This window comes from Manis pentadactyla, chromosome 1, assembly GCF_030020395.1.
Source record: "Manis pentadactyla isolate mManPen7 chromosome 1, mManPen7.hap1, whole genome shotgun sequence".
NCBI classification, from domain to species: domain Eukaryota; kingdom Metazoa; phylum Chordata; class Mammalia; order Pholidota; family Manidae; genus Manis; species Manis pentadactyla.
Genome location: NC_080019.1, coordinates 186,139,742 through 186,159,771, shown reverse-complemented (window position 1 = coordinate 186,159,771; position 20,030 = coordinate 186,139,742). Strand labels below are relative to the sequence as shown.

The 20,030-nt window shown below is 39.4% G+C and overlaps 1 protein-coding gene across 2 annotated transcripts in view; it reads left to right on the top strand.

The window, feature by feature from the left end:
* Nucleotides 1-810: 810 nt before the first annotated feature.
* Nucleotides 811-20,030, top strand: part of TMEM50B (transmembrane protein 50B) — a 45,948-nt gene continuing 26,728 nt past the window's right edge. The window contains exon 1 of one of the 2 annotated variants that reach the window (XM_036880260.2): nt 811-966. The gene's annotated coding sequence lies outside the window, so the exon portion shown is untranslated. The remainder of the gene's footprint in view (nt 967-20,030) is intronic. The other variant, XM_036880261.2, reaches the window with a different exon arrangement.

Sequence of the window (20,030 nt, the reverse complement as noted above, 5' to 3'; positions counted from 1 at the left end):
ATAATCGTCCTCTCCTTTATTTGTGGAACTTGCTTGTGGTATTGTTGTAGCTTGCATGTCCCGAATTGCAATTTTCTGCTATTCTCTAATAAACCTATTTTTTCTGGTAAAATGACTTTTACTTTTAAGGTTAAGGCAACCAGACGTGTAGGAAATTTAGGTGGGGCTTTCAAAGGCTGTTTAAGTTATACTGAAAAATCAAGATGCAGTGTCTTTAAAGGGGACAGTAGGAAGAGACCTGAGTATAAGAAAACCAAAGATCTGGGCGTACGGTCAGAAAAAGCATCAGGGCAGAATCAGAAGAGCTGTTGTACTGGTCACCTCGGGTAGTACAGTAGTAGTTGGTAGCCTCAGACGAGTAACTTCACCTTTCTAGGCCTCCGTTTCTGAGTGGTGGGGATTAGTAACGGGCATCTCTACAGTCCTCCAGTTCCTGAGACCCCTTCTGGGGCACTTGCTCTTCCCTGGGCAGCTGGCGGCCAATGCCGCAGGACCCATAGGCGAAGGGCCCCTGCCCTCTGGGTCTTGAGCTCCGCCCCGCACGTGGTCTCACAGATGCTGCACTTGAAGTCCGCTAGCAGAAACTCACGGCTGGGAGTCAGGCTGCGACCACCGCCCTGAAGGCGACAGAAGGGGCCAAGGACTACGTGACCGCGGATTCTGAGGCGCCGGGTGAGCCAACCGCTAGAGGAGGCCCGCAAAGCAGCAGCGCCCTTGCCCCGCCCCAAGGAGCCCTTGCCCCGCCCCGGACCCTCTCCCCGCCCCTGACCGGCCACTTGCTCTGCGCCGATTGGCTGCTGCTGTGCGCACGGTGCCTCGCCCCGCCCCGCAGGCGCCCACGCTCCCGCCCGCCTCCTGCTCCCGGCTGCCGGGGCTGAGGTGGAGCGGAGGACGCCAGCCGGGGTGCGGCGCCGTCGCCTTCTCTGCTCGCGCGTTTGGGGTCGGTGCGGGAGTCGGGGAAGCCAGGTGAGTGCGGTCAGCGGCGCGCGGGGGGCTCGTGCCCCGGGTCCGCGAGCGGGGAGGTGCCCCCCGCCCGGCCTGCGCTGTGTGGCGGCGGCGGCCTGCCAGGCAGCGGCGGGCAGGGCTTCCGCCGCCCCCCGGCCCAGCCCGCGTCCCCTCCGGCCGCCGGTGGCGCGCAGTGACCTGCACGGCGACCCGCTGTCGGACTGCTGCTCGGGGAGGTCTGGAATGGTTTCCACCTTGAACCTGTCAGCTTCCCAGGGTGCCGGGCGGAGCAGAGAGCACCGCCCGCTCGCGGAGTCTGGGGGCGACTCCCGTTTGCTCTGACCCCTTGCTGGAGACAGTGCCAGTGTTCTCTGAACTTTCCGACGCCGTCTCTACGAGTCAAGAAAGAGGTGGGAAGAGGCAATGGAAGAGGGTCAACATCCTTTTGGAAATTTATCACTGTTGAGTGTCCTTCTAGATAAGTAGCGACAGAGACTTGCCATTGTAGCAATGGTAGGTGTGCTGGGGAAGAGCATTTTTGTTTTTAACTAATAAATTGGCTTCTGAGTTAATCACTGGAAGGTGCTTAATCTGAGACGTAAATATATATGACCTTTGAAGAGCCAAAGCAGCTATGCGCTCGACTATGCACGCTCCCTCCCCGCTGCTGGAGTCGTGTGCGAGTGTGCTGGAGGGGTTCAAGCCTCCGACTGGAGAGAGTGTGATCACCATCACGTTACATGTGCCTCTCAAAGACGTAACTTTCTCTTTTCAGAGTATCCCACCTCTTCTCAGAAGTCTTCACCTACGTGTATCGTAAATCCCCTTTCTTAGCAATTCCTGAGACTCTTACTCCCAGGCTTGTCGCACTTTTCCGTCATCTTCTCTTGGCTTCCCTTCTCTTAATTCGGCTTAAGTTTCAGACGTAGAGTAAACGTTAAACATTTTTACCGATAATAGTGTTGCAAGACTATTCGTTCTAAAATTGGAAATAAAGAAAGTTATCTTGAATATTGATTAAAGCCACAGGAAAAGCAGGTTTAATGAGAGCAGGAGGAGAATGTAGTTTTCCTCTTCCGGAGACACGCCCTCCCCACCTCCATCCTCTTCGCACTAGGATTACAACAATAGCCTTAACTGGCTGGATTTTTCAGAATTCACTAGTGGAGCCCAATATCAAGAATTTATCTTCTTATTTTATCTGTATTTGCTCCTTTTAAATGATAACTAATATATTCAGGTCGTAAAATTTTTTTTTAACATTAAAGAAGAATATCAAGTAAAAAAAACAACTCAGAATGGGGGCTTGATAATGGGGGGAGTCTAGTAACCACATGTTGCTCATGTAATTGTAGATTAATGATACCAAAAAAGAAAAAAACCTCGGAAGTATATCAAGTAAAAAAAATTCCTTGTTTCTTCACTTTCATCCTTACATCCTCAATTCCATTCCCTAGGAGGGTACTGTACAGTAACTGTTGGGCAACTGACTTTTAGTAATATCAGGAAACATTTCCATATCAGTACGTGTAGACCTACCTCATTTTTAAAGTGCTACATAGTATGCCATTCTTTAGATGTACTCTAATGTAGTTTATCCGGCCTGTACTGGTGGACATTTTTGTTGTTTCTGGACTTTAGCCATTTAAAGCCTTGTGGCATGAAAACTCTTTTGTCATTGTAGGGTAAGTTTCAGGTAGATAACTTGAACAGATTATTTTACACCAGTATAATTTTAGTGCTTTTTTCACCAGGAAACTTTTTTATAACTTAAAAGATTCTATAATTTAAAGGCACTTGCTAAATCTATTTGGCTTAAATGCATTTCTTAGGATCTGTGTGTCCTTTTATATTTAGAGATTGGGTCAAAATTTCGAGGACCAGGTTAAATAATGACAAATTTATTAACCTTGTTACCACTTAGTGATGTTGACTTTAAGGTCATATGCCTCACCTGAGTGGCTTGGCAGGAATAAATACAGAGGGCCTTTATGAAGAGAAAATGTGAGCAGACTTATTTTGTGTACATACCATCCTTGTGGTAATCCCCTTGAATATCCAGTAGTAACAGAAATTCTTGTTCTCTTTTTAAGTAAGTTTCTTTTATTGCAAAAAGTATCTCAGATACAAAAATAGTGTGTAGAATACATATTTTCACATATATAGCATTCTTCGTACACATACTCTTCATCTATGTAATATATATAAAGAACATGATAGCAGTGATTCTCATATGTATATAAGATATAAAAATATGATTTTAATGATCCCTGTGTCCACCACCAGATTAAGAAAACATTTGTATTTCCAGAGGTAGCCTCTATCCTGATTTTTTTCATTAATCTTTCTTTTGCTTTTTAAAATAAGCTTTACACATACATACATACACATAAATATATATTTATACATATATACATTAATATTTATGCATATACCCATCCTAAATACTGTACCTGGTTTTGAATGAATAGTGTTAAAAATGATTTTGAATGAATAGTGTTAAAAACAAAGTTCTCATATGAATAGACAGTGAGCGTGTCTCAAAGTTTTAATTACTACTGAGTGCCACAAATTGCTGTTTTAAAAGGATGTAAGGAATAGGTATTTATGTAGTGCATAGGGAAAGGAATGTCTCAATACATTTGCTCAGTTAGTTGTAGTTGGTTAATGTTCCACAGAGCAACAAAATCATAATACTTTTAGAATTAATCTTTCTACCAGGCTGTAAAGTCATAATACCTTATTAATTTCTCCAGTTAAACTCAAACCTTACAGGACTAGAAACTGTGTCTTTATTAACAGTGGATGTTTTATTAAATAAACTGTGGTATTAAAAGTATTCTCCCAGGATGCAGATGAGGTCCAAACACACTTAGTAGAAAATGCTAGAGCTTTCTAAATTTGTGACTAAAATTTTGTTTCATGATTATAACAGAAACCAAACTGTATAAGAAAAGGACAATATTGTCATTAGATGAAGCCTTCTTGGAAAAGATGAGAAGAATGGAATAGCTTCAACTTCCCTCCCTGTTCACAGGACCTTTAGGCCCTGAGGAAGGGGCCCATTCCTTAGAAGAGGACGTCAGTGGGCAGTGTTATGAGTGAGTCTAGGAAATGGGGTTCACCACAGTCAGGGCATTGGAGGGCTCTAGTGTGGACCATGTGCTGGAAGGACAGCAAAAATATGGTCAGAGGGAGTGGGCTGTGTATTTTCTGCTTCTTAGCTCACCTTTACCTGCCTGCAGTTACCAGGGTATGTCAAAGCCCGACCTCTCTGTGAGGGAAGTAAATGTCCTCTCCTGAGATGGGCTCCAGGGCTTGGAAAGAGAACAGAAACTGCATCAGCATATGATCAAGATCAAGACCAAGATGAAGCCAAGCTTGGCTGACTACAGATAGGTATAGGGGCCAGGTTCATGGGGGCCTTTAGTCTTCAGGATAAAAAGAGAGTATAGAGTTAGGACACATCTGTCTCCAGTTACAGTGCTTCAGTCTGGCCTGGTTATCCTCTTTGTCTGGGGCACAGATGGATTCTCTAGCTCTCTTGTGTTGGATTTTTCCTGTATTTTGTACTCCTGTTTTATATTGATTTATTCTCTTTAGTGGTGCTCAAACTCCAGTAGCTTCTTGACAAGAAGAGTTAGATTTTTGGGGACCTTAACCTCTGATGTTGGATGCTGTCTTCAGACATGATTGATATTTTCACTGATAATAGAATTTTAGTTGGAAATAATTTTCCTTCAGAATTTTGAAGTTACTGCTCTGTTGTCATTTTGCTTCCAGTGTTGCTGTTGAGAATTCCAAGCTATTACAGTTCCTAATCCTCTCTGTGTGACCTGTTTTTTCTTCTCTTTGCAGACTTATAGAATCTACACGTTGATCCCAGTGTTTTGAAATTTAAAATGATGTGTCATATTGTGGATCTGTTTTTATCCATTAGGTTGAGCATTTAATGGGCACGTTAAGTCCAGAAAAATGACTTATACTCTGGGGAAATTTTGTGAAATACTTTATTTTCTCCCTTCTGTGCTCTGTGTAGTCTCCCTTCTGAAACACTTGTGAACTTTTTTTACATGTGAACTTTTCAAATGTCTTTTAATTGTCTTATCTGTTTTCCATCTATCTATCTACTGCTATATTTTCTTTTATTTCCCAACCCTTTTAGAAAAAATTCCAAGGTCATATATTTAATTTCCTATGGCTCTTTTTTTGGTTTGAATGTTTCTTAGGGCAGCATCCTATTCTTGTCTAATAGATGCAGTATGTTCTCATCTCTGAAGTTATAATGATTTTGTCGTAAGTTTTCTTTCCCTGCATAGTTTTCTAGCTTCCTATCTGGAATGAGAGGATCTGGCTACCAGTTTCCCAAGCCAAAGCAGAGGAGCAGCAGTCCCTCTGTCCAGTTTCCAGTGTGATACCTACATTTTCCATTGTGCCTGGTGTCCCCCAATCCAGAACACAAGAAATAGGGGGAAAGAACCTCAGACTTTTGCCAGTATGTAGAAGCAGCATTTGACAGCACCATGAAGAGAAAAAGGAGAAGTTCTGGGGCTCTAACTTTTCCAGTTGCTTCCTCCAAGCCTTAACTGGGTTGGTTCTCAGCTTTCCCTGCTCCTGGCTTGGGGATTCAGCTTCCTTGGGTGTGCTGTCAGAGAAGCCTATCTGCTTCTCAGCTTTCAAAATTTTATTGCTGTTGACTCTTCTGTTCTCCCTATCATTAGGAATTTATGACTTTTTAAAAACTTTTATTGCAGTTTTAGTGAACTTAAAAGAGGGAGCAAAATAAGGTACTTTGCGCCATCTGCCATCTTCACCCAGAAATAGTAATCGTTTTTCTGGACCAAAGAGTACTAGCAACACTTCCAGGAGCAGAGTGCCCTCCACAAGACAGTCAGATGTATGTGGACCGTATTTTGGTAGGCAGTGGTTTACGGTATTGAGTAATCACTTCTGCTGGACGCTGCTGTGCTTATTAGCTCTCACTTTCTGAAGGATATGCTGTCATCAGCCCAGTTTACATACCAGAAAACCATAGCCTAGGGAGGTTTAAAGCTCAAACAGCACCTGGCACATAGCAACTATTCCCTGAAGTGTAGAGTGGTTAAATGAACCTGGCCAAGTAGGCACAGCTGGGAAGAGGCTGAGTGTAGGAGTGGGTGCAGGCCAGTGCTAACTCCAAAGTGTACTCTTAGCTGTCTCTCTGGTGGCTTGTGCTGGAAGATGGGATTTGGTACTTCAGGGTGTCCACTTCCTTTGAGTGCATCAGAAGTATTGTTACTATAGGCCTTTTCTGATCTCATTTTAGTGCCTTTGCTCCCAGTTCTACTTACCAGGAGGGTTTTCTTTTACCTGTGTGGGGTGAAAGCTGGGGCCCTGAAACTAGGTTCTCTGAACCGGGGAGAAGGGCGTTTATTGAGCAGTCCCAGAGAATGCAAAGATGCCTAAGCAGGGCTCCTGCAGGGGAGCCTAGATAAAGATGGTCTTGGGAGAGTGAGTTGAATTTTGCCATGACGGGATCAGGTCTTGGATTATGTAGCAGTTACCATCAGCATTAGGTGGCAATTCAGGAGAGTGTGCCTTTCTGTTTTTTTTATCAATCTATTGTTCCAAAAAAATTTTAAACATACAGAAAAGTTGAACAGTAGATTCAGCATTTTCACATTTTGCCATGTTTGCTTTATCTTTTTTTTCCTTCACATAGCCATTTGATAGTATGCTATTGACATCAATAGAGCACCCCTAGACATGTGAGCATGTGCCTCCTGAAAACAGGGCCATCTCTTTACATAACCACAATTCTACCATTATCACATTCAAGAAAATAATTCTCTTATACCCTCTAGTGTCTGACCTGTATTCAGATTTCCCCAATTGGCCCAGACTGCCTTAAAAAAAATTCTTTTTTAAACCAGGATCAGTAAAGTCTTCCACATTTCACCTGGTGTGTTAATTGCATGTTTTGCCCTAGGTGAAATTAATGAAATGAATGATGAACTCCTTTGAAGTTTCTAGTCATATTTCTCTTGGAGATTGCCTCATTACAGTACAGATGTAGGTTCACCAGAGATGTTTTAAAAATAGATAACCTGGCATTACTTTGATTTTATGATCTTTTTTGGGGGAGAGTGGGTGGGTCCCAATTACCTTTTTCTTTTCTTCTTTTTCCTTAAACTCCCCATGATGCTGTGCAGTTAGCCTGGCACGGGTCCTTGGACCTGTGTTTGGGACGCACTGATTTAGTTCACCCCTCTCATAAGCCAGTGCCACATGGCCAGAGAATGTCAGAGCCAGTACTAGAAGCAGGGTTTCCTGTGTTCGTTTTATTTCCAGACATTATTAGAATACCATTTGTTAATCATACGCACAACATAATTGCTCTGCAATATGGTGTGCTGTTATTAAGACAAAACAAAAAGTGCTCATGAAAGCATTTATGCTAATTCTGCCTAGAGAAGGAAATGGTTGATGTATGTTTCTGAAGGTTGAGTTAGGAGTTTGTAGGCAAAAGATGAAAGAAGCATTCAAAGGAGATGTATGTTTGTGTGTATGTGTGTATAAAAAATATATATCAAATTCACATATCCATTATATATAATAGATATTATGTCTAGACATTATATTAGATACATGTTATATACTTATATATGTAATACATAAATACAACATATTTAGTTATACATTAGATATCTAATATATGTTAATATATATATAACAAATTTAGTGGTTTGCCTAACAGTAGGTAGTCAACAAGTATGGGCTGCCTTCTCCCTTTTATTTCTTTTGTGGCTAGAGTATGGAGTTTATCAAGATAGTAGGTGGTGAGAGGGCTGTATATTTGGGAAGGTAGCTGTGCTCACCACTATACCACCAGCACTGCACAGTGCCCTTTATATTTTGGACTTTATCTCACAGGCTGTTGGAAGTTTTTGAATGAATGGTACAACCCAATCTGAGTGTTAGAAAATTCTGGCAGAATATGGACTTGGGGAAGCAGGGAGGATGATTTTAAGAAATAATGTGTTTGAATATATTGTTGCAGCATAATTTATTTCCTTCACTGAAATGATGTTTCTTATTCTCATTTGCTTTTACATATTAGTAGTTTAGATAAACCTAGGTATAAAGTTGAGTCTGTAACAGGATTTTTTTGTAACAGGGTAATTTTGAAAACTATAATAGATTCAATCATTCAGTATATATTTGAGTGCCTACTATGTACCAGGCACTATGTTAGACTCTGGGAAAATTATGGTGATCAAAAATGGACTTGGACTGTCCTTCATGGAACTTACTCTCTATGATGGGTTGGGGGTAGGTGTTAACCAAATAATGAGATTAATAATGCAATACTAGGGTGGATACAGTCTGGTCATGGAAGTCAGTAGCATCTTTCACTTGGATATTTCAAGTTTCTTGCTGGTCTCTCTTTCCATGCTTAGCCCCTAGGGTCTGTTCTCCTCACAGCAGCCTACAGGAGCCTTTTAAATGTCGGTCACCCTGCTCAGAAGTCTCTTATGCCTCCCTATTTCAATCTGTGAAAGCCACAGCTCTCATGATGGCCTGTGAGGCTCTACAATTATCCTTCCTTGCCTGTTACCTCTCTGATCTTGTTTTCTCCTATTCTCCTGCCTCACTCACTCTCCCTCAGCCACGCTGGCCTTCATGTTGCTCCTGGATCACCCAGGCCCTGCCTTAGGGCCTCTGCCCCGCTGCTGTTCTCTGTCACATGTCCATATGGCGAACTCGTTCCCTACCTTTAATTCTTTGCTCAGGTGTCATCTTCTCAGTGGGGCCTACCTCACCACCAGTTTGACATTTCAGCCAGCCCCACTACCACCTGTCCTCCCAGTGCCCCTGACTCTGCTCTGTCCTCCCGACTTCACACTGTCATGGAACTTACTACTTTCTAACATGGTATATTTACTTTAAAAATGATGTTTATTGGCTCTTCCTCCTTCCCCTCCACTGAAGCTCCACCACCAGTGCTTTTTATCTCTTCATGGATTGTATTAAGTGCCCAGTGCCTGGCATGTAGTAGACACTCTATAAGTGTTGAGTAAAGTAAGTGAAAGCTGATTATTTGAGTTAAAAAGTGACAACTAAGCTGATATCTGCAGTATGAGTATGAGTTCATTAGGTGAACTGGGATGCAAAGGGATCAGAAAGAGAGTGTGTGGGGTTAGGTGGGGTGACTTAGCAAGTATGAGGTGCTTAAAGAGAAACGAGGGTAACTGGAGGAAAGAGAAAGTGCTACAAGAGGAAACTGGGGCATGTAAGGACAGGGCCATACTATAGTTTTCTCTTTATCTTAAAACAAATGAGAAGGCAGTTAAAGGTTTTAAACAGGAGGAGATACCAGATTTGTGTTTTTTAAATTTTTTAAAATCATTTCTGCTGCAGGATGGAGGCATTTGATGGGGGCAGGAGTGGGTGTGGCTAGATCAGCTGGGAGGTTGTAGTGGGACAGGTGAGCAGGTGGTCCTCAGGTCACGTGGTGGTGGAGGTGCTGGAGAGAAGTCAGACTTGAGAGATACTTAGGAGGCATAATCAGGTGATGGACTGGATGTGAGAGGTAAGGAAGAAGTAACAAGGATGACTCCGGGTTTCTGGCTCATACAACTGGATGAACGATGACTCATTCATTGCAGGGAATCCAGGAAGGGGATTGGGTTTGGAGGAGGAGATCATGAATTCGGGTTCCTACGTGTTGATTTTAAGGTGACTTTGAGGCCGCCAGCGGATGTCATGCAGGTATTTGGATGTATGGATTTGGGACTGGATATTTAAATCTGAATCAGCTGCATAGAGAAGTAGTAGAAGACCAGATGCACCAAATAATCCACAGTTTTGGATAGTTAAGAGTTCTTAACGAGGATATTCCTAGGGGGGATTAGGTTATAAAATTAAAGTCTCTTAAAAAATGTGTGCTCCCAGAAGGGGATTAAGGGGTATTATGATTGGCACACTTGGTATGGGGGTGTTCCGGGGAAGACAGTGTACCAGAGAAAAGACAAGTAGTCACTCTGTGCCATTTTACTACGCTGATGGACAGTGACTGCAATGGGGTGTGGGGGGACTTGATAATATTGGCGAATGTAGTAACCACAGTGATTTTGTTTTTCTGTTTTTTTTTTTTATTAAGGTATTATTGATGTAGACTCTTATGAAGGTTTCACATAAAAAACAATGTGGTTATTACATTCTCCCATATTATCATGCCCCCCCACCCCCCATTGCAGTCACTGCCCATCAGAGTAGTAAGATGCCACAGAGTCACTATTTGCCTTCTCTGTGCTACACTGTCTTCCCTATGATCCCCCCAACAACATGTGTGCCAATCATAATACCCCTCAATCTGCTTCTCCCTCCCTCCCCATCCACCCTCCCCCAAATCTTAGTAACCACTAGTCCCATCTTGGAGTCTGTGAGTCTGTTGCTGTTTTCTTCCCTCAGTTTTGCTTCATTGTTATACTCCACAAATGAGGTTAATCACTGGTACTTGTCTTTCTCCGCCTGGCTTATTTCACTGAGCATAATATCCTCCAGCTCCATCCATGTTGTTATAAATGGTAAGATTTGTTTTCTTCTTACGGCTGAATAGTATTCCATTGTGTATATGTACCACATCTTCTTTATCCATTCATCTACTGATGGACACTTAGGTCGCTTCCATTTCTTGGCTATTGTAAAAAGTGCTGCGATAAACATAGGGGTGCATATGTCTTCTTGAATCTGAGAAATTATATTCTTTGGGTAAATTCCAAGGAGTGGAATTCCCTGCTCAAATGGTATTTCTATTTTTAGTTTTTTGAGGAACCTCCATATTGCTTTCCACAATGGTTGAACTAGTTGACATTCCCATCAGCAGTGTAGGAGGGTTCCTCTTTCTCTGCATCCTTGCCAGCATTTGTTGTTCTTAGTCTTTTCAATACTGGCCATCTTAACTGGTGTGAGGTGATATACTTAGAGTCAGGTCTTTGATCCATTTCAAGTTTACTTTTGTGTATGGAGTTAGAGAGTAATCCAGTTTTATTCTCTTGCATGTAGCTGTCTACTTTTGCCAACACCAGTTGTTGAAGAGGCTGTCATTTCCCCATTGTATGTCCATGGCTCCTTTATCGTATATTTATCGACTATAGATGCTTGGTCTGTGGGTCTGTTCTGGTGCCAGTACCAAATTGTCTTGATTACTGTGGCTTTGTAGTAGAGCTTGAAGTTGGGGAGCGTAATCCCCCCAGTTTTATTCTTCTTTTGCAGGATTGCTTTGGCTATTCGGGGTCTTTTGTGGTTCCATATGAATTTTAGAACTATTTGCTTTATTTCGTTGAAGAATGCTGTTGGTATTTTGATAGGGATTGCATTGAATCTGTAGATTGCTTTAGGCAGGATGGCCATTTTGACAATGTTAATTCTTCCTTTCCATGAGCATGAGATGTGTTTCCATTTATTGGTATCTTCTTTAATTTCTCTCATGAGGGTCTTAAAGTTTTCAGAGTATAGGTCTTTCACTTCCTTGGTTAGGTATTTTATTCTTTTTGATGCAATTGTGAGTGGAATTGTTTTCCTGATATCTCTTTCTGCTAGTTCATCATTAGTGTATAGGAATACAACAGATTTCTGCATATTAATTTTGTATCCTGTAACTTTTCTGAATTCAGATATTAGATCTAGTAGTTATGGAGTGGATTCTTTAGGGTTTTTTATGTATAATATCATGTCATATGCAAACAGGGACAGTTTAACTTACTCTTTACCAATCTGGATGCCTTTTATTTCTTGGTATTGTCTGATTGCCATGATGAGGACCTCCAGGACTGTGTTGAATGGAAGTGGAGAGAGTAGGCATCCTTGTTCCTGATCTTAAAGGAAAGGCTTTTAGCTTCTCACTGTTAAGTACAATGTTGGTTGTGGATTTGTCATATATGGCCTTTATTATGGCCTCTATACCCATTTTGTTGAGAGTTTTTATCATGAATGGGTATTGAATTTTGTTGAATGCTTTTTTGTCATCTTTGGAGATGATCATGTGGTTTTTGTCTTTCTTTTTGGTGATGTGGTGGATTGATGGATTTTCTGATATTGTACCATCCTTGCAGCCCTGGAATAAATCCTACTTAATCATGATGGATGATTATTTTGATGTATTTTTTAATTCGGTTTGCTAGTATTTTGTTGAGTATTTTTGCATCTGTGTTCCATCAGGGATATTGGTCTGTAATTTTCTTTTTTTTGTTTTGGTATTAGGGTGATGCTGGCGTCGTAGAATGAGTTTAGAAGTATTCCCTCCTCTTCTACTTTTTGGAAAACTTTAAGGAGAATGGGTGTTAGTCCACTAAATGTTTGATAAAATTCAGTGGTGAAGCCATCTGGTCCAGCGGTTTTGTTCTTAGGTAGTTTTTTGATTACCAGTTCAATTTCGTTGCTAGTAATTGGTCTGTTCAGGTTTTCTATTTCTTTCTGGGTCAGTCTTGGAAGGTTGTATTTTTCTAGAAAGTTGTCCATGTTTTCTAAGTTATCCAATTTGTTAGCATATACTTTTTCATAGTATTCTCTAATAATTCTTTGTATTTCTGCGGTGTCTGTAGTGATTTTTCCTTCCTCATTTTTGATTCTGTTTATGTGTATAGACTCTCTTTCTTTCTTGATAAGTTTGGCTAGGGATTTATCTGTTTTGTTTATTTTCTCGAAGAACCAGCTCCTGCTTTCATCGATTCTTTCTATTGTTTTATTCTTCTCGATTTTATTTATTCCCACTATAATCTTTATTATGTCTCTCCTTCTACTGACTTTGGGCCTCTAGTTTCATTAATTGTGAGTTTGGACTGTTCATATGGGATTGTTCTTCTTTCCTGAGGTAGGCCCGTATTGTAATATACTTCCCTCTTAGCATGGCCTTTGCTGTGTTTTAGATTGAAATCTTTTACTAAAATTGGTGGTAATTATTAAATTTTATTCTCGTTCCATTTGCTTTACAAGTCAGAAGGCAAGCATTTCCTGAGATTATGTAAAATTATTTTCTAAAAGTACTTGGCTCTCTGAATAATACATTCTGTTGGATTTTAAGGCTTATAAAATATTCACACTGTGAGTGCCTAGAGACCAGATTTATAGCAGCCTAAGGAGAAAAACTCTCCTCCAGACTCCTTTGGCAAGATGTGAATCAGCAGCAATCGCCACAATCATGGTAGACCTCACTGGACTTCCAGCTCTCTTCCATGACCAAATGATCACAGTGTTCTCTGAAGTGGCTATTTTTCTTCTGTTTTATTATTTTTCCCTCTTCACCACAGGCAGTGGAACAATAACTGTCTCCTCATGAACTGTGAAATGAGAGAAGGGCTGTGAAACTGCCTGATGATGGGCTGGAGTACAGTGTAATCGTCATGAACAGACATTGTGGAATTAGATCTGAACATCAGTAGGAATCCTGGTCTTACTCTAGCTGGGTGACCATGCGCAAGTTAGTCATACTCTAAAACTTTTTGTGATATGTTGTAATAGTAACCACCTTAGAGTGTTTGGGAGGATTGAATGGAATAGTCTGGAAAGAGTTTTTCTGAGGATGGAACGGAGTGGTCTGTAAAGAGCCTTGCACCAATAAGCACCCTATAACCAGCAGCTGTTAGTACTAGTAATGGTGGGGAAGATGTAGAGTGTATTTTTGTTTCATTTGGGTCAACTTGTTTTGCTCTGGCTATGTATGTAGACCTAATATCTGAAATGATATTTATATTTTGTTTTATAGTCTTTTAATCTCCTGATTTTTTGTAAGAGATTTTTTAAGGATACAAATTATAATTTAGTTTTTCAAAGTGTTAATTGGTTTCTTTGCTAGTTTGTGAATACCCTGATGATGAGAGCTTTTATTCATCTTTATTTTCTCTACCGTGCCTTGCTCATAGATGTTCTGATAATGTTCTAGAGGAGTTGTGTGCCCATTATGTATCATTATGTATGTAGGTCTGCTATAATGGCTAGCACACAGTAATTCAAGGAAGAAAGAACCGTCTCTAAATCAGAGATGAACACTGAATCAATCCCCAGTCCTTTTCCATATTTTCTCTCTGAGGTACCTTAGCTGTCCCCATGAGTTCAGTTACCACTAAATTATTGCAAGCCTCTAATCTGTATTTGTTTTAAATCACTCTTTCAGCAGTTTCTGTCCATCTGTCTTATGTACCTTTCCACCTGGATGTCCTTCAGTCATATCAAATCCATTATGCTCACACTCTCTTTTACCATTCTCCCTTCTCTGTTTTGGGTAATGGTGTCTCACCAGCCATTGAGCACCTGACCAGAGCCCTTCTTAGCTCCTCCCTACCTATTGAAATACCACTTTAATATTTCTCAAATGAAACCCTTTCTTTAAGCTTGTACAGTATGGTACATGCACCCTTATTTGTCTTTAACATTTCTCTTTTAGTCCCTCCTCCAAACTGCTCCACCAGAATCTTTCTAAGTCACACAGTTGATCTTGCCACTTCTCTGCTTATGAGCCTTTCTGGTGGTTTCCTGTAGCTTAGAGCAGGGGTATGTGAACTGACCTGTGGGCTGAGTCTGGCCTGCTGCCTGTTTTGTAAATTGAGTTTTATTGGAATTTTGCCATGCTTATTTTTTCAAGTATTGTCTGTGGCTTCTTTTATGCTATGACCAGAAGGTTGAGTGGTTGTGCCAGAGGTCATTTGGCTTGCAAGACCGAAAATGTGTACTGTCTGGTTCTTTACAGAAAATGTTGCTAGTCTCTGGCTTAGAGGATAGAGTTCAGACTTGAGTAGACTGAAATATCCTTCATGATTTTGTCCTAAACAGTTTAGTCACCATCACCCTTTGAAATACTTTAAACTCTACCCTGTTCTCTTCTGGGCCTGCATAATTTTGCATATTTTTATGCCTTGTTTTTCATCTGCCAAACTCCTATTCATGCTTCAAAACCCAGCTAAGTTTGTTCTTCCTCTATCAAACTTTCCTCAGCTGTTCCTGGCAAGTAATATCCTGTAACACACTTTTCACATTTTTATTATAGCACTTTTCTATTATAGTCCATAGTGTATGTGTGTCTTAGCACATATTGTAACGTAATTACTTGTTCTTCTGATGATCTTCCTAGACTATTCTTTCCATTGTCTTGATCATTTTTATATACTCTGTGCATGAGTTTTTTAGTAACCAGTGATGAGATGAACAAACAAACAGATGTAAAAATTTGATTAAAGGAAACATTTCTGAATTAGGTATGTTATTTGGGACTTTGCATATGGAAACTGCTCAGACCATGTTTGTATGTTAAAGTATGTAGTTGTTTTCTTCTCTTGTTTTACAAATGTCCTCTGGTTTCCTAAACTGAGTTTTTGGAAATGAAATTTTGACAGTTGAATCACTTTGAATTCAATTTGACAGTTGAATGCCCTCTAAAGAGGACTCATATTTCCTTTTTAAATAATTGTCTTAGCAATAGGAATAATTGCTGTATAATATAAGACATATGGGTCAAACCAGTAATTCATTAATTCAGTTTCGTATTCTTTTTTTTTTTTAAATTGGTACCAGGATCAGTTTTGTGGGAGAATATACCAATGATTTCCATGATCTCAAAAAAATATTTTTAAGTTTATTAAAAGCAGTTATAGACATATTGCATTATATAAGTGGTTTCTCAACAGGCAAGAATCAACAATTCATTGTGTTAATTATAATAACTCTTTAAAACTTTGTATTTAAGAAAAGGTAATTCATGCTGAGCATAGCAAACTGAAAATAGAAAAACAGAAAGCAAAACAAACACATGATCCTGTCACCCATAAATAGGATATTATGAAAGTACTGGTGTTTGTCCTTTTAGTATTTGTTCATATGTATGTATTTATTTTATGTATACTGTTAATTCTTTTTTCTAAAAGGGAAATACTATACAGTTTTAATAACCTTTTTTACACTTAGTGTTAGTCATTACCAGTTACTCATGCCATTAAATGTTTTTCAAAAATAGATTTTTTAATGTCTGCATTAACTGTTAAACATTTATTCTATTACTGAACATTTAGATTTTCTCTAAGTAGTCTTGGCCTTCATTAAAACTCCAAAGATGTATAATCCTATACTAAATATTGTGTAGTTGTTTCCACTTCAAGCCAGGGAGCTCCTGTTACTATTGTCAATTTCCATTAAATCAAGACTGTGTCATGATAAACATGCTTTATCTGTTGGTAAATATCAACAATAAAACCCAAATTAAAGTGGTCCTTCCCAGTTGAGAATTTTGGTTCCTAGTACTAGCTCTTGCCCTGACTTTCCTCTCCTAAATGTTTACCGTAATGACTGGGCTCTGGGTACCTGGGCTGCTCTTCCCCTTGAAGTTCTTCAGTTGGTTTCCAGTTACAACTCATTGAAACTGCAAATCCTTCATGAGATCCACTTAATCTGCATTGTAATCTGGCTCTTATCTGTTCCTCTTCACACTTACTCTATGCCACTAATTTACTGCTGCACTAATTCACTGTATCCTGATTCTCTTTGGTAGCAGCTAGTTCCTTGCTGGTACCAAAGGGACTTAGGGCTTGGTATATAATTTTCCTTCTACCTCTTTTGCTTCACCTTTATTTAATAAACTTTACTTAGCTTTTACATTTTCATAAGTTTTAAAATTTTAGCAAATGTTATCTCTTTAGAAAGGTTTTCCCTGACCACCTTCTAAACTAGGTCTCCCTTATCTTCTCTAATAGGATCCTGTACATTTCCTTCATGGTAATTATTTGTATTACTTTAATGTTTCTCTGCCTCTCCCCATCCCAGACCCGCTGTTAAGCCCCAAGAGTGGGGAGGAGGCCAGGACATTTAAGAAACCAGTGTGTGGAAATAGCTATATATTTTCTGCTTATGGAACTACTTATAATAGGGTAACATATGGGAAATGTATTTTACAGTAGGAAATAAGACTTTAGTTTTAACCTTCAGGCATTGTCTTAAATTCATTGTGACCTTCCCTATGCCTCCTTTTAACTAGTTAATATTTAATCTTTGATAATAATTCATTAACGTTGTCTACAGAATATCTTGTTAAAATGGGCCCATACTGCATGAAGAGTAAGACTTTAGTGCAACTAAAGCATATCTGAATGATAAAATTTTTAAAACTTCTTGTGTGTAAAATTTACATACTGTAAAATGCACATATCTTAAGTGTACACGTCAATGACTTTTGATAAATGTATGTACCTGCATAACCACTATCCCTGTCAAGATACAGAACATTTCTATCACCCCAAAAATGTTCCCGTGTAGTCATTACCCCCTATAGGCAACCAGTGTTCTGCTTTCTGGTATCATTGGTTAGTTGTGCATCTTAAATTTCATTTAAATGGAGTTGTACAGTATATGCTGTCTAGTTTCTGATTTCTTTTACTTAAATCATGTTTTTGAGGGTTTTTTTTATGTGTGTTTATATGTGGCAGTTTTTGTTGCTGAACAGTATTCCATTGTATGAATTGATCATAATTTGTTTATCAATTCTTCTGTTGAGCATTTAGCTTATTTCAGTTAAGGGCTATTATGAATAAAACTGCTATAAACTTCCTTGCATAAGTCTTTTTGTGTGTGTGGATGTTAACTTATCTTGGTAAATGCCTAGTAATGGAATTGCTGGGTTATAGGGAGGCTTATTTTTCATTTTATAAGAAACTCCCACTAGAAATATATGAGATTTCTGGTTGTTCTTCAATCTCACCAACATATTTAGTGTTATCAGTCTTTTGATTTTAGTTATTCTAGTGGGTGTGTGATGATATTTCACTAATTTGCTCTTCCACAATGACTGATAATGTTGAATACCTTTGTGTGTGCTTTTTGGTCATTAATTGTCTTTTTAAGTCTCCTGTGTATTTAAGGTCTGTTTAGATCTTTGCACACTTTTTATTGCCTCTATTTTGCTTATCTTTTTATTATTAGTGTTTTAGGAGTTCTTTCTACATTGTAGATACAAGTCGTTTGCCAGATACTTGTTTTGCAAATGCCTTCCAGTATGTTTCCAGTGTTCAAAAATAGATTTTTTAAATGTCTGCATTAAACATTTATTCTATTGTATATATATTTATTGTACTTTTTTCCAGATTAACAGATGGACCCATTACTTTAAATTTAGAGGTAGTTCACCTAAGTTCATATTTAAGCATATTATTTGAAAATGTAACTGACATACTGTTAAGAAATAAGTTTAATTTTGTGGACATCCTATACAATCTTATAATATTTGCTTTATGTAGTTGTCTTTTAAGTAAAGAGAAGAATATAAAAGACAGTTTTTTAAACTTACCCACATTTGATCATTTCTGGTATCTTTCATTCCTTCCCTTAGATTGGCGATTCATCTGGTGTCATTTCCCTTTAGCCTGAAGAATTTCCTTTAGACTTCTTTTAGTGCAGAACTGGTGATGAATTGTCTGTTTTTGTCCACCTGAAAATATTTCTATTTTATCCTCATTTTAAAAAAGTGTTACTAAGAATATGCATATAATAACCTCTACTTGTTTTAAGTCTACAATTCAATGATTTTTAGCATATTTACAGAGTTGTGCAGTCATCATCACAAATTTTAGAACTTGGTGCCCATTAGCGGTCACCTATAGCTAGGCATCACTCCTTTACTCTTTGTATGCCCCATCTGGACATTTTGTATAAATGGGATTATACAGTGTTGATCTTTCCCTTTCACTTAGTGTAATGTTTTTGAGGGTCAGTCATGTTATAACATGTATCAGTACTTAATTTCTTTTTTTTTTATTAGGTTCCTAAAATATTAGGAACACTCATTGCTTTTTTTTTTTTGGTGTCATTAATCTACAATTACATGAAGAACATTATGCTAGGCTCCCCCCTTCACCAAGTCCCCCCCATAAACCCCATTACAGTCACTGTCCATCAGCATAGTAAGATACTGCAGAATCCCTACTCGTCTTCTCTGTGTTGTACTGCCCTCCCCGTGCCCCCCCCTACATTACACATGCTAATCGTAATGCCGTAATGCCCCCTTTCTCCCCCCTCCCTTATCCCTCCCTTCCCACCCATCCTCCTCAGTCCCTTTCCCTTTGGTAACTGTTAGTCCATTCTTGGGTTCTGTGATTGTGCTGTTTTGTTCCTTCAGTTTTTCTTTGTTCTTATACTTCCATATGAGTGAAATCATTTGGTACTTGTCTTTCTCCACTTGGCTTATTTCACTGAGCATAATACCCTCTAGCTCCATCCATGTTGTTGCAAATGGTAGGATTTGTTTTCTTCTTATGGCTGAATAATATTCCATTGTGTATATGTACCACATCTTCTTTATCCATTCGTCTACTGATGGACACTAGGTTGCTTCCATTTCTTGGCTATTGTAAATAGTGCTGGGATAAACATAGGGGTGCATCTGTCTTTTTCAAACTGGGCTCCTGCATTCTTAGGGTAAATTCCTAGAAGTGGAATTCCTGGGTCAAATGGCATTTCTATTTTGAGCATTTTGAGGAACCTCCATACTGCTTTCCACAATGGTTAAACTAGTTTACATTCCCACCAGCAGTGTAGGAGGGTTCCCCTTTCTCCGCAGCCTTGCCAACATTTGTTGTTGTTTGTCTTTTGGATGGTGGCGATCCTTACTGGGGTGAGGTGATATCTCATTGTGGTTTTAATTTGCATTTCTCTGATGACTAGCGATGCGGAGCATTTTTTCATGTGTCTGTTGGCCATCTGAATTTCTTCTTTGGAGAACTGTCTGTCTATTCAGCTCCTCTGCCCATTTTTTAATTGGATTATTTGCTTTTTGTTTGTTGAGGTGCGTGAGCTCTTTATATATTTTGGATATCAGCCCTTTATTGGTCTGTCATTTATGAATATATCCTCCCATACTGTAGGATACCTTTTTGTTCTATTGATGGTGTCCTTTGCTGTACAGAAGCTTTTCAGCTTGATATAGTTAGTCCCACTTGTTCATTTTTGCTTTTGTTTCCCTTGCCTGGGGAGATACGTTCATGAAGAAATTGCTCATGTTTATGTCCAAGAGATTTTTGCCTATGTTTTTTTCTAAGAGTTTTATGGTTTCATGACTTACATTCAGGTCT